The 23,436-nt window shown below is 46.7% G+C and overlaps 1 protein-coding gene across 1 annotated transcript in view; it reads right to left on the reverse strand.

Moving 5' to 3' along the window:
- The window catches only part of LOC146816692 (uncharacterized), a 175,791-nt gene that overhangs the window by 45,116 nt on the left and 107,239 nt on the right, over window positions 1–23,436 (reverse strand). The window contains exon 2 of the mRNA XM_085609156.1: window positions 19,865–19,895. The gene's annotated coding sequence lies outside the window, so the exon portion shown is untranslated. The remainder of the gene's footprint in view (window positions 1–19,864; window positions 19,896–23,436) is intronic.

A 23,436-nucleotide genomic window follows, 5' to 3' on the forward strand; every position in this document is an offset into this window, starting at 1 on the left:
ATGTGGTACATGTACTGCAGGGTCTTTGTGCACCTGACTGAAATTTGTGGGCATGGTATCTGTGGCTACTCCACCCTTTGCGTTTCATGGGCACTGCTGTGAGTGTTAGGCACACACCCCTCCTGTCTCTGGGCACTGCTGGGAGTGATAGGCACACACCCCTCCTGTCTCTGGGCACTGCTGGGAGGACTCTGCACACACCCCTCCTGTCTCTGGGCACTGCTGGAAGTGATAAGCACCCACCCCTCCTGCCTCTGGGCACTGCTGGGAGGACTCTGCACACACCCCTCCTGTCTCTGGGCACTGCTATGAGTGTTAGGCACACACTCCTCCTGTCTCTGGGCACTGCTGGGAGGACTCTGCACACACCCCTCCAGACTCTGGGCACTGCTGGGAGTGATAGGCACCCACCCCTCCTGCCTCTGGGCACTGCTGGGAGGACTCTGCACACACCCCTCCTGTCTCTGGGCACTGCTGGGAGGACTCTGCACACACCCCTCCTGTCTCTGGGCACTGCTGGGAGGACTCTGCAGTCACCCCTCCTGTCTCTGGGCACTGCTGGGAGTGATAGGCACCCACCCCTGTTGTCTCTGGGCACTGCTGGGAGTGATAGGCACCCACCCCTCCTGTCTCTGGGCACTGCTGGGAGGACTCTGCACGCACCCCTCCTGTCTCTGGGCACTGCTGGGAGTGATAGGCACCAACCCCTCCTGACTCTGGGCACTGCTGGGAGCAATTGGCACACACCCCTCCTGTCTCTGGGCACTGCTGGGAGGACTCTGCACACACCCCTCCTGTCTCTGGGCACTGCTGGGAGGACTCTGCACACACCCCTCCTGTCTCTGGGCACTGCTGGAAGTGTTAGGCACACACCCCTCCTGTCTCTGGGCACTGCTGGGAGGACTCTGCACACACCCCTCCTGACTCTGGGCACTGCTGGGAGTGATAGGCACCCACCCCTCCTGCCTCTGGGCACTGCTGGGAGGACTCTGCACACACCCCTCCTGTCTCTGGGCACTGCTGGGAGGACTCTGCACACACCCCTCCTGTCTCTGGGCACTGCTGGGAGTGATAGGCACCCACCCCTGTTGTCTCTGGGCACTGCTGGGAGTGATAGGCACCCACCCCTCCTGTCTCTGGGCACTGCTGGGAGGACTCTGCACACACCCCTCCTGTCTCTGGGCACTGCTGGGAGTGATAGGCACCCACCCCTCCTGTCTCTGGGCACTGCTGGGAGGACTCTGCACACACCCCTCCTGTCTCTGGGCACTGCTGGGAGTGATAGGCACCCACCCCTCCTGTCTCTGGGCACTGCTGGGAGGACTCTGCACACACCCCTCCTGTCTCTGGGCACTGCTGGGAGGACTCTGCACCCACCCCTCCTGTCTCTGGGCACTGCTGGGAGTGATAGGCACCCACCCCTCCTGTCTCTGGGCACTGCTGGGAGTGATAGGCACCCACCCCTCCTGACTCTGGGCACTGCTGGGAGCGATTGGCACACACCCCTCCTATTTAACAATATGTACGCTTAGTCCATACATGTGTGTGGGTTCGCTCCATGGGGGTACGGTTCGTACTTACACTGTTGGGGTGGGGGGTACGCTCCATACGTCCGCGGGTGAGGGTACGGGTCGTACTTACACTGTTGGGGTGGGGGGTACGCTCCATACGTCCGCGGGTGAGGGTACGGGTCGTACTTACACTGTTGGGGCGGGGGGTACGCTCCATACGTCCGCGGGTGAGGGTACGGGTCGTACTTACACTGTTGGGGTGGAGGTACGCTCCATACGTACGCGGGTGGGGGTACAGGTCGTACTTACACTGTTGGGGTGGGGGTACGCTCCATACGTCCGCGGGTGAGGGTACGGGTCGTACTTACACTGTTGGGGTGGAGGTACGCTCCATACGTACGCGGGTGGGGGTATGGGTCATACTTACACTGTTGGGGTGGGGGGTACGCTCCATACGTCCGCGGGTGAGGGTACGGGTAGTACTTACACTGTTGGGGTGGACGTACGCTCCATACGTACGCGGGTGGGGGTACGGGTCGTACTTACACTGTTGGGGTGGGGTGTACGCTCCATGCATACGCGGGTGGGGGGATGTGTCGTACGTACACTGTTGGCATGGGGGGTACGCTCCTTGCATACGCGGGTGGGGGTATGTGTCGTACTTACACTGTTGGGGTGGGGGGTACGCTCCATACGTACGCGGGTGGGGGTACGTGTCGTACTTACACTGTTGGCATGGGGGTACGCTCCATACGTACGCGGGTGGGGGTACGGGTCGTACTTACACTGATGGGGTGGGGGGTACGCTCCATGCATACGCGGGTGGAGGTACGTGTCGTACTTACACTGCTGGCATGGGGGGTGCGCTCCTTGCATACGCGGGTCGGTGTACGTGCCGTACTTACACTGTTGGGGTGGGGGGTACGCTCCTTGCATACGCAGGTGGGGGTACGTGTCGTACTTACACTGTTGGGGTTGGGGGTACTCTCCATGCATATGGGGTGGGGGTACGGTCCGTACATATCCGTCCCCACGCTATGTGATGCTTGTGCGGGCCGTACCCTGGCCGTTGCCACGTGGGTACGAGCCGTCCCGCCATTGTTGGGGTGACGTAGGTGTGGGCGTGGTACGACTTGTACACACGCTCTTAAGGCGTGGGTACGGGACGTACCTGTCTGGTTGTGTTGCCGGTTCGCGCCGTCAAGAACTTCCGTTGTGGCGGTCGCTGGCTTAGCTGGACACGCCCCCACCCCCTCGTAGTGACCAGGGCCTGAGGGTCAGGTATGTCCAGGGCATGTGTGCTGTGTGACTTGGGTGGAGGTTTTGTGGGCTGCCCTGGTCCTGCCACCCCCCCCTTTCCCCCCTCCCTTTGTTGTTCTGACCTTCTGCGGCGTCTGCGTCGGAACCTGTAGAGGAGGTCGACTGCTATGAGGGCCGGGATGACACGTAGGTTTGGGTCCATGTCTGTCCGTCGTGTACGGGTACTCCTTGTTCGCGTCGTCCTGTCTGTCCGTCGCGTACCGGTACTCCTTGTTCGCGTCGTCCTGATTTCCCGGCAGTTTTTGGCAGCCGGAAAATATTCACCGTGCGGGATGACGTCGGTGCGAATCGTAATTCCTGGTTCGTGAATGGCAGGCTGCGTGCGTCCCGACGTCACGTCGGCGCTTTCCCGGATCGCATTTGTACGTTTATTTTGGTCGGTCGGGGTTTTGTACGATTCGTACGGAAATGGTGTTTCCGTGCGAATCGTAATTCCATGTTTGTATATTTTGACGACCGGGTACGCGTCGGACGGAGAATATGCTCCGTCCGACGGTTCGTACCCGGTTTTTACAGGATCGTGATCGGCACCATAATCTTTAACTTATTTAGCTTTGGGACCATAGCAAAATTAGAGTTGTTTTTCAGTGATATCTGACTTGACAGCATCAGGGGATCGGGCACCTCAGTGTGGTCTAGCAATGTACATGGTCCTGTCTCAGGGGGCCTCTGTGATGTTTCAAGATGGTAACTTGGGCCCTTCCTCCCCGAAATGATTGTTGCTAGTTCATGTACGTCGGGGTGGGATGAGAGGTTATGGGGGTTACATGTAGTGCTTAAGGTAGAAGTGCTTAGATCCGTGTGTGAATGGGGAACTGTCTGTAGTCAATCGACTGATTCTAAGGATGTCCCTTGCTCTAAGGTGTCAATTGTCTAACCCCCTGTAATTGTTTGTGTGTGTCTGAACTGTATGGATGAGGTAGAAGGGGGGCAGGTTCGATATTCTAATGTGAGAAGATTCTCTGCCAGATCCGTGGTGGAAAGTGTGAGTTCGATATAGTCATAAGATTGCACATGGGGCGAGCATCTTTGGGCCCTAGTGATGTCCTCACGTATCACTGAGCGACACCCTCTGGTGTGGCGAATCCAGTGAATGACTTTGTTTGTTAAAGAGTCATCACTTTCGCGGGCGTTCTTTGGGCTGAGCTTAGGGACGTTAGTCATGAATATTTTTGGGCCACGCTACGGGGGAACAGTGTGTGGATAATGGGTCTGCTGGGATGGTTTAGCTAAGGGATATGTTCTCGTCCTTGTACCTGCGGAGCTTACATGGTCTAATCGAGCTCTAGGGGAAATTTGGTTAGAGGGATCTTTAGGTATATAGGCCTTTGGATTACAAGGATCTTTAAATGTGTAGGCCTTTGCTTTATTATGGTGATCTACTTTCGAAGCTTGGAGGGCAGGGTTTATGGGAAGTGTTGAAGGAGAAATGAAGGCACCACTTGTTGTTGCCCTTTCGATTGAAGGCAACTTGGTTGCCACATGCAGATGTTGGTCGTGGTGAGGTGGATGATTCGCAAGCTGATGGCGATGTGGGGTTGTTGGTAGTAGGGTTTTAACCAGTACGGTGAGATCTTCAATCATGTGTCTCATGGTTGCTATCTCAGACCTAAGGGTATTAATAAGCTGAGCGGTATCATGTGATATAGAGGTTGGTTCTTCATTGCCTTGTGTTTGTGATGAGCTTAGCAGTTGAGGTGCTGCATCTGTGGCAGTGTCATGCGTGGACAGTGGAGCAAACCTATTTGAACAGGGGACGGTGGGGCGAGGTACACATTCGTCAATACCGGTGAAGGAATCTGACGAATTAGTGTCCTCTACCTGTCCTTTTGCCTTTCCTTTTGCGTGAGCCACTAGTATAGTAATGTTATGGTCGGGATTTTCTTTTCTAGGATGCTTTTGGAACATTGTTGGAATGATTGGTGGGCGAGAGGGGCTGGTGTGGTTAGGAGAAGGTTGGCCATTAATGCGGGGCGCTGTTGGTTCTGATACTAGGATATCCTCACATTCGCTAATGAGGGTATCAATTCTGTCAAGGACACAGTTGCTAGCTGCGTGCTTCTGGACTTTCCTTGCCTTTTTCCCCTTGCCTGCCCCACTATTGTTACTACAACCCACCGCTGTGCCCTCCATAGCTTTCCGTTTGCCCATAACTTAACTGGGATAAAATGGGTTAATCAGTTCACAAGTAATATCCCGGCGCCAGTTGTTTATAAGGGTCCCCTTTGCTAATTGTCGTCATGAGCTAGGGAAATATGAATCCGGGGAGCAACGTTCAGGCGAGTTAGCAGTTAAAGGCATCTCACGCTGTGCAGAGGGTCTCCTCGAGCAGGAAAAAGTTAACACAGTACCTTGTCTGGTTGCTGGGAGGCTGCAACAAACAGAAGCTCAATCCAAGGGTGAGACGAAAGGGGGGTGGCCCTGCCCTGCCTCTTCCTGGCAATGATGGGCAAGGACGGGCCCGCCATTGGCCCGGGCTTCGCCCAGGTGCAGCCCGGGCTTGCCCACGCGTGTCCTGTGCTGCCGGAGCCCGCTCCTGATTTTGAAGCGCCTCCTGGTGCTGTGATTGGCTGAGTGGCTTTTGCGGCTCCGGCCGCGGTAAGGACCTGCAGGAAGGCAGCTGACGGCGGGACCCGCGCTGTGGGAGCCCGCTCCTGATTTTGAAGCGCCCCCTTGCTCTGTGATTGGCTGAGTGGCTTTTGCGGCTCCGGCCATGGAAAGAACTGGCAGGAAGGCAGCTGATGGCGGAACCCAAGCCGCGGGAGCCCACACCTGATTTTACAGCGCCTCCTGGCGCTGTGATTGGCTGAGCGGCGTTTGCGGCTCTGGCTGCGGAAAGAACCGGTAGAAAGGCAACTGAGGGCGGGACCACTGTATTGACTTTTTTACCATAGTTTTCCTCCAACGCTTTCACTACTTCGCAATATTCATCAATAAGTACCACTTTATCACAATGCACTACTTCACCTTCACCACCATCCCCACCATCCCCATCACCTGCCTCATCTCCAAAATGAATATGATTTCTTATTGTAGTAATGGTTAAGTTTTCAACACCTTTCTGCCTTCTACCCCAAGATTATGCTTCAAAAGTGCTACCTTCCGGAAGTCTACAAAATCCTCACCACCAATTGCCTCTAAATAAGTTTCAAAAGATTCTAGCCAATCTTCCCATGGCATGGTAGGCTCACCAGGGTTTAGTAAAAATTTGGGAGGTGCTAAAATAGCTGACATGTCCATGCTTGTTGAAACAGAACTAGTGATGAATTGGTGTGCAAGTGATTAAACCCCTGATGTATGCAATAATGTTTTCTGCACTGGACAAGAAATGGTTAAATAATACTGTGCTATTGATAATGAAATACTGTGGTCCAAGTAGAAAAAAACAAATCAAAACAACAAAGGTGGTCACCGTGGTCACTCGTTCAAGTTGCTCATACTGTCCTACACGCCATAAACATTCACTCTAAAAGAAACACATGCACACAAAAACACACAGCACCAGCACAAGAATTTACTTCGGTCAGCTCTTCTTCAACTCTGGCTGCTCGCGTTCCGTGACCATATGGGCTTGTGGGGATGACAGACGCCCTTCCCTAACAGCGGGTGCCATTACTTGTGCCATTCACTTCCCTCCTGCAGGAAATGGCAGTGGATAGTAAAGTGCAGGGTTAAGTTTCTCTTTAAATCATTTTGGTTCCCAGATAGAAAAGGCAGAGTGAAAGGCGGAGACTGATAGCAAAACAAATGTTGCGTGTAATTTTTAAAACTGAAATTAAAGAGAATCACTTTAAAATGTACCTTTTGATCTGTCGGAGTCTTGGTATGCTGAACTGTGGCGGGAGGCCAGCACCGCTGCTGTAGGCTGCATGTTGAGAGTAAAGTACGGGGATGCCACAGAAGACGTGCAGTGACAGGAAGTGGATCATCTGCGCTGCTGCTGCTTTTCTTAAGGTAGACCGCGAAAGATTCGGCACCCAGCAGCAGCTACCAAATGCACTGTAAGCACTTCTGACTGCCCAAAGATACCTTGGGAATGTCGGGATGCCATAATGAAGGTGATAGTTTATTACCCAAAACACACAACCAGTGTGCTGGAAGATAGGCATACTGGTGTTGTTTTAAACTGAAAGCGGGTGCTGTGCTGAAACAAAGCGCAGCGCTCGTGTACATAAAACGAATGTGCGTGGTTGCGACTGAAGCAGGAGTCATGGGAATAAATAAGTAGTTGGCGCCTGTGCATAGAAAACCTCTGTGCATGACTTGTGCATTTCTGCGAGTTAAGCAGGCGTCATGCTAATAAAAAAGTAGTCCCCCTAAGCAGACATAAAGACCTAGAGTGTGAGGAAACCGTAGTTGTCTGCTGCTCGTGCCCTGCAAACAGAAGTGATCTATCAGGAGCACCAACCAGTAAGAAGACAGGAAATTAAAGCGACGCGGGAATAAACAAATGGCAAGCAGCAGGCGGGATTACATTCAGTATGAGTGATTACAGCAGGTCTTGCACACAATGCATGCATGCTGATGCTCGACCTAAAAAGGATCTGCCTTGCCAGCATCCTAAGCAGCAGTGGTTTGACAAAGAGTGTGTACTCACTAGAAAGGAATTAAGGAAGGCAGGAAGGGTGAGGCGATCCGTTGGCTCAGTAAATGCGAATGAGGTTTATTGTTGTAAGAAAAAGGAGTAAGAGGCCCTGGCTGGGAGAAAGAAGCATGCTTTCTTCCAGACAAACTGATAGATTACAAGGAAAGGGCATGAGGAAGTACTGGAAGTTGATCTACAAGGGATGCAGTATTATGACCCAAACGGCAAGATGCATTGTGCCAGAAACTGACTGGGTAGCTTATTTAAGTAATATTTACAAGCCCAGGGAGATAGTTGTGAGGAAGAGCTGGCCAAATTGGGCGGAGAAAGCTTTGGAGTCTTTCTCCATCAAAACTATTGCCAAGTTGTTAACCTCCTTAAATTTAACTAAGGCAGCAGGACCGGACAATTTGCCAGCAATTGTAATGAAGTCAAACCCATTGTAGTGGGCAGGAATCTTCTCAAAAGTTTTTATATCAGTAACCAAGACTGGTTTAATTCCTTCAGGCTGGAAGGGGGCAATAATTAAATCCATACACAAAAAAAGCGCAATGAATGTTCCAGGCAATTTTCGTCTCATAAGTCTGTTGGATGGAGGCGCAAAATTGCATTCTAAGGTTTAAAGAATTGGATTGAGGTCAAAGGAATTATCCCTAAGGAGTAGGGGGGCTTTATAGCCAGGCACTCAACAATAGAACATTATTTATGGGCCTTGGGGCAGAAGGCGTAGGAAACAACTAGGAGTTTATTCTGCTGTTTTGTTGATTTTTATTCAGCTTTCGATTTGTTAGACAGTAGTATACTCTGGCATAAATTAAGATAATAGGGTATTCCAAAATGCTTAATAGCAATATTGCATACTGGGAACTGGGACCAAAGTAGAGTTTGATTTTGATGGGGCCCTTTCAGGGAGAACCCCTTTGGGAAATGGGTTAAGGCAGGGCTCTATCCTGGCCCCTACATTGTTCTCCTTGTTCCTTGCTGACCTTCTAGGAGAGTTGGCCGCGACTCATTCTTTTTCCCCAAAAGTAGGGGGCAGACATGTGGCGCCATGTGCTGCCTAGTCTGTGCAGATGATTTGGCAATTTTGGACGTGAGCCAAGTAGGCCTGCAGAGGACGTTGGCCAGATTCAATAAATAATGTGAGGCGACTACATTGAAGGTGAATCGGGCGAAAAAACTAAAATAACCCCTTTTGGGGAAATAGGGAAGTCGTGTAAGTGGCTGTTGGGTAATAACAGGGTTGAGGTAGTGTTGTCATATAAGTACTTGGGTATGACATTTACAAATCAGTTGAGTTGGGTCTTGCATAAAGAATTGGTGGAGACGAGGGCAGTAGCAACGAGAGAGGGCCTTGTTTGTTTTAAGAAGACATTTGGTAGCCCTTCCTTGTCCCCCCTTTTGACAGCTTACAATGCAATGGTCCCCACTCAATGCCTCTATGGGGCCGAGTTACTGTCCCTAAGTATGGAGGAAAGCTGCGAGAGATGTGAGAGTAAGTGTTTGAAAAAATTGTTGGCTTCACCTTATTTAAAAAAAAGGTTTTATCTAGTTTTAATAAGTATTTTTAAAGACAACTATCTAAACATTAATAAAGTGACTGGACTTGACTTGAAAGCCCGTGCCTTATAATCTTAATTAATCTATGGATCTGTGGCTGTGGAATCTGTGTTAAGGTTAGCATAACAGTAGGCAGCTGTGTATGTCAGGGTTTATTGCAAAAGCTAACCTTTAAGTGCAAGTGACTCCTGCGTCCCATGTGCGCTCGAGAATGTGTTCAAGAAAGTGCTTTAATGGTATTTGAAACACCACATGGCTTTTTATGTATTGATTTCGGTTTGCAAAGTAGCACTGCGGCGTGGAGAGAATAGGAGCAGCTGAGCATAAACTCAGGGATTATTTCTGGTTGGCCACCTGCTTGCTGTGCACTAGCAGCAGCGGCCTCCTTGCGCACTATCCGTTCAAGGGAAGACCCCAGCTCCATCCACAGACTGCTGCACATAAAGACTAACCAGCATTTCCTAAGTGTTTTTAAGATACCACTGTTCACCGGATGTGTTTGTCAATATAAAAAACTTTGTAAACTATGCTCAGTTGGGGATGTAACTCTCCACCCGCATGTTTCTTTTAGAGATTTTAAGGTCCGCTATTCACACTGGACTTGAATTTATGACCTTAAGGTTTAGTTGGGAGGGATGGGCACAGGCGCCGCTGAATACCACGCTTGTTCTGTTTTCACTTTAGCCATACACAAAGATCCCTTAATTTGGAAAGCGCTATGGCAGCAGTGCTCCACATTCACCCTTAGGAGGCTACTGGCTACGTCACACAGATGGCCCAGTACTATTTTGTTTTTTGAAGGGGGAGGGAGTTATTGTCATAAAAAATGACCAAAAAAAACAATGCCGTGTGAGGTAGCGACCACCGAAAGAAACTCTGTGCTCTATAACCCTGATCTGAAGGTAGAGCAGAAAAGCACAGGCATGGCCGTTTGCTGACAAAGTCATCGCTTTCTCCAGCATCTCCCTTTCACCACTTTGTTGGGATTTCCCCTGAAGGGCTCTGCTCAAACAGACAGTATTGTTTATAAATTTGAAACACTTCCCCTTCCTAATTGACTTGATACTGTGTAGTTTATTTATTTTTTATTATTAACTGGGATGCTATTTTGGCTGCACAGCAGCAGTCCTGCCCGTCAAATCCTTGGGTCCTCCAACTGCTTTCATGATAGCTTGCTCTGGTCTGTACGTGGTGACGCCTTCCTCAGGTGACATCCGTGTCACTGAAGCTCAAGCATGAATCTCTAATGTGGTTGCAGGCACTTGAGATGAAATATTCCTGCTGCTACGTGATACTTACATTGACTTCTTGGTTTCCCAGCAGAGCTATAAAGGCTGCTGGGCGCTCCTTCTCCGCATTGAGTTGTAATCACAAGCACCTGAAGCCTGTGATGCTCTTCCAACCTTTTGGTCCTTGCCATCCTGATCTGAGTTAAGTGACCTGCGCTAGTTGTGTTGTCACAATTGTGTTGTAAAATCTATATAATGCTGACTTCCTCTATGTGAGGCACTGAATCTCTTCCATCCTGTGCTATGTAGGGTGTGCGATTAGAAGGGTTTCGACCTTATCCTAAGTAGGAACACTTTCCATTTCACTGATCACAGGTGCAGTTACTGAGTTATGGGATGCAGCGCTTAGCGATGTGGTTGATTATGTGGTGTGAGAGAGTATAATTTAACATATGTGGGGTGAGAGAGTAGAATTTGATACTCAAATACAGCAACAAACTACTAAGAGGTGGCGAATCAACCTTTGGGAAGGACCTTCCCATGTTGCTGCATTTTTTTGTAAATTTTGATCTGTTTGCAAGAGAAGCATTTTTTTATCAAATCTGCAAATAAAGCAGTAGCTGATAAATTACGTGGCAAATGCAGAAAATCCATAATTGCGTCAAAAAGCTACAGAACTGCATAATTCCACTTGTCCTTTTATCTCCTCACACACCCACTCTCCTTTCGGAAAACCCTGTCATTTCGCTATTCCTACCGTCCTTCTGCCTGTAACTCCTGACCTTCTGTCTTGATTCTCTGCCCATCTCTCTTCTCTCTGCCCTTTCAGCTCCCTCCCTTGAGCTCTACACTCTCTCATCCCACTTGTTTATTTTGTGATTAATCTTCTGGAGAAATACTTGCGCGTGGTGTGGTCAGGCTCGTCCTTGAGGGAGGAGGAGCCTCAGCCTGCTAGATTTTGTGTATCCAGCAATTTTCTGATAATTTAAGGTTAAAGACCTGGCAGGTGCCTAGTCATATCGGATTTAAAAAATGCATTCTAGTGCATGTTCCCGCATCACCGCAATGAAAGGCAAAGTCACGGAAGTAGAGATCCTCGGTACCTGCTTTTACTCAAGGTGCTCAGGAGCTGTCCCACTGCAGTAATACTCAGAGTGCAGGCAGTGACTGTGAGCCCAAGATTCGAACAGTGGTAAGGTTGTTTTAGATACAATAAGGCTTAGGCTTCTTCTGATGACATGGTTGCATGTGATTTGCACCCATCATCACCCTCTGCTTTGACTTGAAGTTGCTCACATCAGATCCCCACCCATTCAGAGCTCCTTATTTTTTTTTTTTAAATCCACAGTATCAAAAATACATTTAAACATATATTCAAGGTTTAACACAGTACCAATTCAATTCATTTTCCTGTAAAACCATTAAAGTGAATCCATCATATATACAATTAATACAGCTCAGAGTGTTGGGCATCAAGAACAGCTAAGGTATTACCCATTAGTATCATAATCAATCATAGCCCCCCAAACTAAAATACAATTTTTTTGTCTCCTGGGCCTTTTCAAAGAGTACAAACTAAATTCCATATTGAAAGTATTATAAAACTTAGCCCGCCACATTTCAAAAGATGGAGCCTCACGTTGCAGCCAGAGTGATGCAATAGATATCCATGCCACTGCCGTGGCAATAAAAATCAAATATCAGAATTTGTACATTGGCATCCCTTTACACAAACTCCCGCCAATCCCTAACAGCATCATAGAGGCTGATATTTTTAGAGACATTCCAGTGACTTCAGCTAAACACTTTTCCATGCATTCTATCAAAGGAATCAAAGAGGGGCACGAATAAAATATATGAATGATATCACTGTTATCTGCCCCGCACCAAAAGCAATTCCCGTCATTTTTACCACCCCATTTTGCCATCTTCGCAGGGGTGTGGTAAAGATTAAATAACGTTTTATAATGTTGGGATTTTAGATTAGCTGCCAAAAGTTTCTACCATGCTATATCTATTGATTTCTCCAAGGAGATCGATTGCTCTCCCAACCAATCTCTCCATTTAGAGTTATACTTCTCCAAATCATCTGGTCGTGCTGCTAGCAGTATTTTATACAAGGAGACAATCCTTTCCTGGCGTCTGACAGCTTCTACGATCTCATGTGATGTCCTAGTATTTGTATGTTTACCTAGAAAATCCCTTATTTGTAAAAATTTGAAGAATTGGGTTTTAGGTAAATGATATTTATCCACCAAGCATGAAAAAGATAGGTGGACCCCTCCAGGTTGATAGAAATCCCAGATTCGGATTATTCCCTTCGATCTCCAGTTAGCTGCCACAAAATCAACAAAGATCGAAGGCAACAATCCAGCAGCAGCAGTGGGTGTATATGCAGATACCCCAGGTATCTGTGCGGTTTTTCAAACACTACTCCAAACTTTAAATACGGCTTCCAATACCTTAAAACGAGTTCGTTTGTAATAGCTACCGTCAATTCTCCTAAATAAACAATTATTAGTATCTGAGTCCAAAACCATCTGATAGATTGACGGACCCTCAGCTAGATTATCAACTTCCTCTCCGGTCAGTAAAATGCGTATATTAGATAGAATGCATGCATAATAATATTAGGTGAAGTCAGGAATCGACCATCCACCTCTCTCTCGAGGCAGAATCATAAAACGGGCGGCTCTGGGTGGTTTCCCAGGAGCCCACATATATCTAGCACACAATGATTGTAAATATTGGAGTTGTACTTGAGGTATTTCTAATGGAACAGCTCTAAAGAAGTACATGTCCCTGGGCAGTATGTTCATCTTAAGTACATTAGACCTGCTAACCAATGAAAGATGTAGGCTTTCCCATTTCTGTAGTGATAGTTTCACTTTACCTATAATATCCCCCCCAATAAACAGCAGCTAAATCTTTTAGACAGGTTTGGATCTTAATACCCAAGTACATGACTTCTGTGACTACTCCAGGGTCATTAATCAGCCTTTGATTCGTACATAGGATCTGAGTTTTTGATGCATTAAGCTTGTGACTTGAAACAGCACCAAACTCCTGTGCCAGTCATACAATTTCAGGTAATGCCAAAACTGGATTAGCTGTTACGATCGCTATATCATGGCGTATGCCAAAACACAAAAACAATCCTGGTGTACTTTAAAGGGTATAATATGGGTGCTCCGCTCTAACATATTTATAAAAGGGTTAATGTAAAGCGCAAACAAAAGAGGAGAGCAAGGACATCCTTGTCGTGTACCTCTGGAGATCTGAATTGCCTCAGAAAAACACCCCATTGAGTATATCTTTGCTGTAGGTGATCGATAAAGAACTCGAATCGCCTGAATGAATCCCTGGCCAAACCCCATTCGCTGTAAGACTCCCCAAAGGAAGTCTCAGGCCACGCGATCGAATGCTTTTTCAGCGTTAAGTAAAATCAATCCCAAGTCCCTAGATTCTACATGAGCGATATCAAGTAAAGTCACTACTTTATTGATATGATTCACAGTTCCCCTTCCGGGAATGAAACCGTGTTGTCTTGGAGAGACTAAGGGGGAAATAACTTTCGCCAATCGATTGGCAAGAACCTTGGCGTAGATTTTACCATCACAGTCGACCAATGAGATCGGGCGATAAGACCCTGGTAAATCAGATGGTTTATCTTTCTTTTTAAAAATAATAATGTTGCCCTCATCCCAGGATTGTGGCACCTCCCCTGCTTGTGCTGCTTGAAAAGTCGCAAGCATATCAGTCTTAAGGTCTTGAATTTTTTTTATATACATTTCCAGCGGGAGTTTGTCAGGACCTGTGGCTTTTCCGGTCGCTAAGCTGTTTATCGCTTGCTCTAATTCCTCAATAGTTATAGAGCTATCAAGTCTATCAACCTCCTCCCGGTCCAGTTGTTCCCACACTGAGTGTGGGAGTCCTAGGTCCATACGATATTGCCCCGCTTCCTGCCCTGTATAAAGATCTTTATAAAAATCAAAGAAGACCCGCAGAATCTCATGTGGGTCATGTACTATGTCCCCCAAACCATTCTGCATTCCGGTAATTCTTTGTCCCGCTTCCTCCGTGCGTAGCTTCTGGGATAAACATCGCCCTGTGGACTCCCCATATTCATAACATTCTTTTTTTAAAGTCTGGAATTTTAATGCAATTTCTTTACTCCATACTAAATTAATTTTAGCTTTGCTTCTAGCCAGACTGGACTGCAGCTCTGTAATATTGTTGCTACCAGCCCCTATCCCGCCGGCCAAATTCTCTTCTGCTGCTTTAAGTTCATTATATAGCTCCTGCAATGCCAATCTGGCATGTTTTTGTTTATGGAGTCCAAAGCTCAGAATTTCACCTCTAAAGCAGGCTTTAAATGCATCCCATACAACTCCACATGACGTGGAGTGTCTGTTATTCTGAAAAAATATTTTATCCAGCCCTGCATATGTTCAATAAAGGCCCTATCCAATAAATATTTCCTATAAAAAGTAAAATCTCTCGAAGTTATACATGTGCCGAGAGCCGGGATATCTAGCACTACTGGTGCATGATCCAAAGTGATCCTTGGGTATATTTGTATTTTAGCTCCTGTAAGAAGTTGGGGAGATGCAAAAAATTAATCGAGTCGCACCAGCTTATTATGCCGATAGGAATAAAACGTATATCCTGGATCATGCGGATATAAACTGCCCCAAACATCCTTCAGGCCATGATCATTTAACAGATGATAAAGGGCCCTAAAAACCCCAGATTTCCTGCCTTTATAAATCTGACCACTAGATTGAAAATCTATCCTGCTTAGATTAATATTGAAATCGCCACACAGCAATAAAGGAGTAGGCCAAAGTGCCAATTCCCCAAATATTCAAGAACAAGAGCCTCATCAAGGTTCGATCCATATACAGTATAAAGGGTAAATTTCACTCCCCCCAGCACACATTCCAATATAGCCCAACGTCCATGAAGATCCACCAATCTACGTCCTGTTGCTAAGATTGCGACTCGGGTTAAGATCGCCACCCCTCTAGTCATAGTTGATTGTTTTGAAGCTGCTAGAAATACATAGCCCATTTCTGATAAAACTTTCAGTTTTCCCCATGATACATGTGTCTCCTGCAGACACACTACATCACTCAAAGTTCTGCAGCTACTCTTTTCCTCTTATTATAGTTGTTCAATACACATACATTTAATGTACAAATTCGAAGTCCTAACTGCGCCATAAAGTCCACATGAGTGCCGACACTTGCTTATATCAAATATAATATTTTCAAAATTCTCAGAAATCTCAAATCTTCAAAGATACTGTTGATTATTTTCCTTTTTTCATCCCCACTTCCCCACACACACCCCGAGCCCCCTCCCCGGGACCCCTTCCACCCTACCCCACTCTCACTACCCATACCCTTCCACAAGGCTTTAGGACCAATAGTCCTGTGATGACAAGCTCCCACCACCCGAATGATCACCACCACCACAAACCCCTCACCCCATTCCTCATCACTGCCATAATAAGCAAAAACATACTTCAAAAAACAAGCTCATCAATATAACACATATAGCATTAATAACCCATATCTCAAATGGGGTGGGATAATGCACATACTCAAAAAGAGGCTAGGAAAAGAAAAGAGGAAGAAAAGAAAAAGGGAAAGAAGAAACAGCAATGAAACAGAATTGCCATAATTCTACCCTAAGTAGAAATTTACGACTGAATACCTAAACCACCCCAGTGTTTACAGAGATTGTAAAAACTCCTTAGCTAACACTTCAGAGGTGAAAAATCGAATTTGTTCCTTAAAGATTACTCTGAGTTTGGCCGGGTTAAGCAAAAAGATTTGAGCCCCTTTAGCCTGAAACGGTGCTATCAACTGGTGCAGATGCCATCGCCTCTCCACCGTTGCATGACAGAAGTCAGGCCTAACAAAAAACTTGAGCCCCTTCCCTGCCCTTTTTTTATCAGGGCAAGCCAACCTGTACACATCTTCCCGAGCCAGAAAGCTATTAAGAGAAATCAACATAACTCGGGGTTTATCTGTGGCTTGACCCGATCTAGGACGAAGAGTGAAGGGGAAACGATGCGCCGATCTTAGCCGGGGTATAATATAAATCAAATAGGGCCATGAAGCATTGAGAGCGTAAGCTTCCAGAAATTAAAACCTTACTGGGCAGTTCAAGTGCCTGAGTAATATCCACACCTGACACCCCTAGCTTAGCCTCCAATTTAGCATTCTGCAGCAGGATATCGTCCGGAAGGCCAGATAATAGTTGTTGATAGACAGCACCAATTTTAGACCTCCTTAAAACTAATTCAAACAAGATAATCCTATCAAATATAGTGGTTGTTTGGACCTTCGTTCTATCAACAAAACTTCGAATCTGCAAATATTTGAAAAAATCATGTATATTAAGATTAAACTTATCCTTTAAAAAAGAAAAAGGGGCCATGATCCTATCCAGAGCTAAATCCCCTAGAGCTACCAGCCCAAAGGATGCCCATCTGAAGGTAGTCTGATCTTGAAAGATTAAGGGTAGGAGTCTAACAGCTGTGAAGGGTGTATAGAAATTAATATTAGGAATAGACCATTTACGTCGGATCTTGCGCCAAACAGAAAACATTGTCCCAATAACCTTGAACCTGGTCTTCTTATAGTAACTGGGCTCAAGAATTTGCAACAAAATTCCCTTGGCTTCCTCTCCTAGTCCTATTTCATAAATTCGGGGTCTACAAGACAGTGAAACCACTGCCCTGTCCCCAAACAGTGGTACGCCAAAATGTTGGATCAGTGAAGACCAGAAATAAAGCAGCAGATTAGGTACTGACCAGCCACCTCGTTCTCTAGGAAGGCACATACTAGATTGAGAAAACTCAAGGGGAATGGTTCTAAAGAGGTATAAAAACTTTGGTAGAACCAGCATCTTTAAAACATTGCACCTACCAAACAGAGAGAGGTGTAAATTATTCAATCTTACCAAGGTAGAATTAACTGACTCAATCACTGGTCCGATGTTCAAATCTGGAATGTCACTTACTAGAGTAGTAATTTTAACTCCTAGATATGTTGCCGATTGGATCACAGGAGCTTGAGAAGGGCCCATAGCGGAAGATTGAATAACTTGGGTTTTGGTAACATTGAGTTTATATCCAGAAAGCTGACCGTATTGTTCTGCTAGGGTCTGTAAAGCAGGGAAGGCCGATGCAACATCATTGGTCAGTACAACGATGTCGTCCGCATAGGCCAGAGCTTTATAATCTGTAGAATTTACCCTAACCGGCACGATATCTAATGAGTGTTCAATTTTGTTTAAAAAGGGATCAATATATAGGACAAATAGCAGAGGGGAGCAGGGACACCCCTGCCGAGTACCCCTGCTAATACTAAATGGATTTGATACTAGCCCAGATATAGATAGGGTAGCTACTGGAGCAATATACAGTGATTGAATCGCACGAATAAATTCTGAGCTAAAACCCTTCCATCGAAGAACCGCCCATAAGAATCCCCAGGCGACCCTGTCGAACGCCTTCTCGGCGTCCAACAGGATCAGACCGATGGGAGAGCCAGTGACCTGTGCCCAGTCCAGTAATGCAAAAGCTCAGCGGATATGATCGGCTGTATCCCTACCCGGGATAAACCCGTGCTGACGCAGTGATACCAGAGAAGTAATGACCAAAGCTAACCTAGTGAATAAGATTTTCGCATAAATTTTGATATCAGTATTTATAAGTGATATGGGACGGTATGAGGAAGGGTCAAGCTCCGGCTTATTTTTTTTCTTAAAAAGAATAATATTAGTCTGGCGCCAGGAGTCCAGGATAGAGCCGTGCTGTGCATCTCTGAGAACCGACAAAAAATCCTGCCGAACCTCTGCATGAAACAACTTATAAAATTCCAGAGGAATTGCGTCTGGACCGGCAGCCTTTCCATTGGCTAAAGAGTTAATCGCAAGCTCGGCCTCTTCCCATTCTATGGGAGCAGATAGAACTTCATTTTGTTGGGATGTGAGTTGGAGGGTATTAATATCCCGAAAAAAGGTCCCTGCTTCCGCCTCTATATCTATGCCAACATTATCCTCAGTGCATAATGCATGATAAAAATTTCGAAAAACTCCCATAACACCCTCTGGTATATCCTGAACCCGGCCTAAATGATCTTGTATCTTGGTAATACGAATAGCCAAATTCCTATGCTGGAGTCATTTGGCCAGAACCCTGCCAGATTTTTCACCCAACTCAAACATCTCAGTACGAAAGTGCAAAAATTTGGCAGCAAGGTCCTGGCCAAAGAACTCCAGCACAATAGCCCTAGTCCTGGCAACCAATGCCTGGCTTTCAGCTATATCCTGTCCATCCTTAATAGCATCTATTAACTGGACTTCTGCTAATCTGAGCTCTTCCATGCGACTAGTGGTTTGTTCTCGAATCATCTTAAGCCGAAAAGCAGAAAAGCTCTTCGTCTCTCCGCGAACAGCAGCCTTAATTGTGTCCCAAACCGTGGTGCCAAAAGCTGTCCCCCTATTAATATTCAAAAGCTCAGATATCCACATCCTCATATGATCTAAATAGGACTGCTCCATTAAAAACTTCCTTTCAAATGTCCAGATCCTTGGAGGACCAAGGATTTGGGAAAACGGGCATTCAACAATCAGGGGATTGTGGTCTGATAAAATTCTTGGAGGGGCTGAGATGGAGGAATCATCAGCTAACTGATCCGTCATAAAAAAATAATCCAGCCGGACCATTTTGTTATGGGGGGCCGAGTAGTATGTGAAGCCGTCTTGATTCTTGTTGTGGTAGGACCAAAGGTCAGTCAGGCAATGCTCTTGAGTCAGGGCTTGAAGTGCACTAAAAATCCTGGGCTTCTTACCCTCATATCCTAGATCACACGATATATTAAAGTCCGCAGGCAAATTAATATTCATGTCACCACACAGGCAAATCAGATGAGGGTATAATGCCAGCTCTACATTCAAGTGGTGGAAAACTTCGGGGTCATCTAAATTTGAGCCATATACCGTGCTTAATGTTAAGGGTCTGCCATTGATTATCAGCTCTGTATTAGCCCACCTCCCGGAATTATCTTGGCAGGTTTTCCTGCACGCATCAACCCTCCTTCTCATTAGAATTGCAACTCCTCTAATCTTAGATGTCTGACGGGAACACCCAACTAAATCAAACTCTGGGATTCTGAGAAGGTCCCGATCATTCCAAGGGACATGAGTCTCTTGCAGACAGAGTAAGTTGATGTGCAAAACTGGGACAATTTTTGAGAGCAGTGCCCTTTTTTTGCCGTCATTGAGCCCACATATATTCCAGGAGGCTAAGCAAATCTTACCCTGTGCCATCTATTTCCCATATAGAACCAAACCCGCCAGGTACATACAAAACAGCTTTAAACCGCCCTTCTAGCCTTAGGCATGCCATATTAATGCAAAAGCCTACAGAAATGCCACGATTGTTGTATACATTCAAGCAATTTTATAATTTTAGAACCAACCCTCCACACCCCCCACCCCGGTGCCCCACCCCAAGCCACCCTCCCCGATCCCACCCACCTGAGGCCCCCCCAAGCCACCACTCCCTGTGTGACGCACCAGGACCTAGGTCCTTGTGATGGAGGAGCTGAATTGAACACAAAATCCCCCGGTATACTCACCAGGCTGCTAATAGCAATAAGGGGTACAGTCCTGGGAAGAGAAGAGAGAAAAAGAGCCACAAAAAAGAAAAAACAACATTAATACTCCTCTCTACTCAAGAACTACACCCCCCTGCACATTACATATTAAAGATCCAAAGAAAAGGAAAAAATAACAAAGCAATAAAGCAACGTTACCAAAGGTCAGTCAGGCAATGCTCTTGAGTCAGGGCTTGAAGTGCACTAAAAATCCTGGGCTTCTTACCCTCATATCCTAGATCGCACGATATATTAAAGTCCGCAGGCAAATTAATATTCATGTCACCACACAGGCAAATCGGATGAGGGTATAATGCCAGCTCTACATTCAAGTGGTGGAAAACTTCGGGGTCATCTAAATTTGAGCCATATACCGTGCTTAATGTTAAGGGTCTGCCATTGATTATCAGCTCTGTATTAGCCCACCTCCCGGAATTATCTTGGCAGGTTTTCCTGCACGCATCAACCCTCCTTCTCATTAGAATTGCAACTCCTCTAATCTTAGATGTCTGACGGGAACACCCAACTAAATCAAACTCTGGGATTCTGAGAAGGTCCCGATCATTCCAAGGGACATGAGTCTCTTGCAGACAGAGTAAGTCGATGTGCAAAACTGGGACAATTTTTGAGAGCAGTGCCCTTTTTTTGCCGTCATTGAGCCCACATATATTCCAGGAGGCTAAGCAATCTTACCCTGTGCCATCTATTTCCCATATAGAACCAAACCCGCCAGGTACATACAAAACAGCTTTAAACCGCCCTTCTAGCCTTAGGCATGCCATATTAATGCTAAAGCCTACAGACATGCCACGATTGTAGTATACATTCAAGCAATTTTATAATTTTAGAACCAACCCTCCACACCCCCAACCCCGGAGCCCCACCCCAAGCCACCCTCCCCGATCCCACCCACCTGAGGCCCCCCCAAGCCACCACCCCCTGCGTGACGCACCAGGACCTAGGTCCTTGTGATGGAGGAGCTGAATTGAACACAAAATCCCCCGGTATCCTCACCAGGCTGCTAATAGCAATAAGGGGTACAGTCCTGGGAAGAGAAGAGAGAAAAAGAGCCACAAAAAAGAAAAAACAACATTAATACTCCTCTCTACTCAAGAACTACACCCCCCTGCACATTACATATTAAAGATCCAAAGAAAAGGAAAAAATAACAAAGCAATAAAGCAACGTTACCCCCCTGAAGTGAGTTCAAAAAGTCTTGAGCCTGAATTTCTGAGACAAAGAATCTGGTTTGGCCATGATAGATAATCCGCTCAACCGTAGCCGGACACAAATCGGGTCTAACGAAAAACTCACACCCCTTGTCCGTCCGCTTCCTATCGGGCCGAGCCAGATCATAGATCTTCTACCTGGCCAAAAAATTATTTAAACTAATGAGAATGGCACGAGGTTTGTCTTCTATCTGGCCAGCACACTTCTTTTTCTTAAATGGAAAGCGGTGAGCCCGCTGAATTTCAGTTTGCCAGTCCCATTGTTTGACCTTGGGGAATGCTTCACTAAACAGTTCGACCACAAACTGCCTAATGTCCGACCCTTCAATCCCTTCCTGGACTCCCAAAATTCTTAGGTTATTCCTCCGAGCTCTGTTTTCAAGGTCTGTGAGCTCCCAAACAATATCTTCTCTTTGGGTCTTTATGAGGTCTGTAATTCCTCTCTGGGTAGCCATTTCATCTTCAAGATTCGAAATCCTTGCTTCCGCTTCCCCAATTCTATAGGCAATATCTGAGCATGTCTTTGCTACTCTGCGGATAGAATTTTGTACCCTGCGACATGCACCCTGAGTGCGAGCGCTTTCTTGCCGAGTTTCTTCGCGGTGGGCCATGATGGTCTGATAGATAACCGCCAGTGTCATCTCGCCGGGATGTACATGGGAAAGATTGGCTCCATTCGAGTTCCCTTCCTCAGTGGTATCACCCTCCATACCAGGCTGCATGGAGTAAGAATAATCCCAGGCTAATGATCCTGCGTCAGGACAGGATGTTGAGGCCCCCTGTTCTCTGACTACTTTACGAACTGTACTAGGCCCAGATAGTGAGCTCAGTGCTTCGCTGGTTCGCCAGTCCCCCAGCTCACTGTCATCATCTGTCCAGTCCTTGTCCTTCCCAAAATCTTCCTCAGATGAGCATGTATGATCAGAAAGAGAATAAAATTTATCACCGCCTTCAGGGTCCCCATTTGAGCTTGAACCTGCCACCCGCAGAGGTGATTGCGACCTCTCGCCTGGCGTAGTTTTATTTAGCTGTAACAATAATGGCTGACCCTAACTCAGCGGAATTTGCTATAGTTCCAGTAGCCAGAGCTGAAACTACAGCTCCCAGAGTTCCACTAGTTTGTAGCATATGGACTGCATTTTCAATAATAGCTCCAGGCTCAGCATTAATGTCCTTCCCTCCTTCAATCGACATTGCAGCATTATTTGTAGATCCCCCCTTGCTACTGGGGAAACCAGCAGACATTAATGAGCTCCGGGGAGGAGGAGAAAGGTCAGCATCCATTTTATCTAAAACTGACTTTGCTGGGAGTTTTGAAGATACAGTTGCAGCAGGAGTTACAATAACGGACTGACCTTTTTTTGCCTTAATAGGTGGCTGTGGCGTCTTGTTCTTAACTGCCGATTTTTTTGAACAATAGTAGGAACTATGTGCTTTAACTTCGCTGTGACTGAAACCAGCGTCTCTACAGAAACTTGCTGGGTATGCGATGTTTCCTCAAGGGTGGTTGCTCCCGAAATTGGCCGCGTCACAGCACGTTCCTCCTCGGTATTTACCTTCAAGGAGCTGCCCACCCGGACGAGCGAAGCGCGTCCAGTGATGCCGGGAGCCGTAACAGTGCTCTTCCCCTTTGGCGGCATATCCTCGCGCTGAGAGACAAAGAGTCGCAGCGGAAAGACGCCGCTACCAGAGCTGCCGGAACAACGCGCAGAGGATCCTGCCCGCCGGGAGAGAATCCAGCAGGAAAGTTGGTTCCTTGAGACGAGGAAGCGCCAGAGCATTCCGTTGCGCTGAAAATCTTTTTCCGAACACGGAGGTAATGTTGCTAAATGTTCCCGCAATTCCAAAAGCCTCAGGATCCATTGCAAAAGCAGACTGGTGAGTCAGCTGGGAGAGAGTATCACTAGCCGGCTCGCCCGGCCGATAGTCCAGCTGCCATCTTGCCCCTTCCCATTCAGAGCTCCTATTGACTTTTTTTTTTTTTTACTTAAATTCCAGAAACAGTGTGCTTTGGGTTTGTACAGCAGATTTCTGAAAAGATCACTGATCTGCTTCTGTGCACAATGATGATCATGCTTTTAAGTCATTTTCTTTTTTTCTAATTTAAAGAGGTATAGTCTGGTCATTATTCCTGGGAACCCTATTATGATTTGTTTTAAATGCACTCAGTCATGCTTGTTTACTTTATTTTCATAGTATTGTGTCACTTAGCGTTTTCTCTAAAATGTGAATGTTTAAGGAGTTAATAATTATCTGTAGGGCAGCACTTTCCCTGACCTCTTATCCCTGTCGGATGCATTATACCCCTTTATGTAGCACTTAACT

This window comes from Triturus cristatus, chromosome 6 (assembly GCF_964204655.1).
Source record: "Triturus cristatus chromosome 6, aTriCri1.1, whole genome shotgun sequence".
In the NCBI taxonomy this organism is placed as follows: domain Eukaryota; kingdom Metazoa; phylum Chordata; class Amphibia; order Caudata; family Salamandridae; genus Triturus; species Triturus cristatus.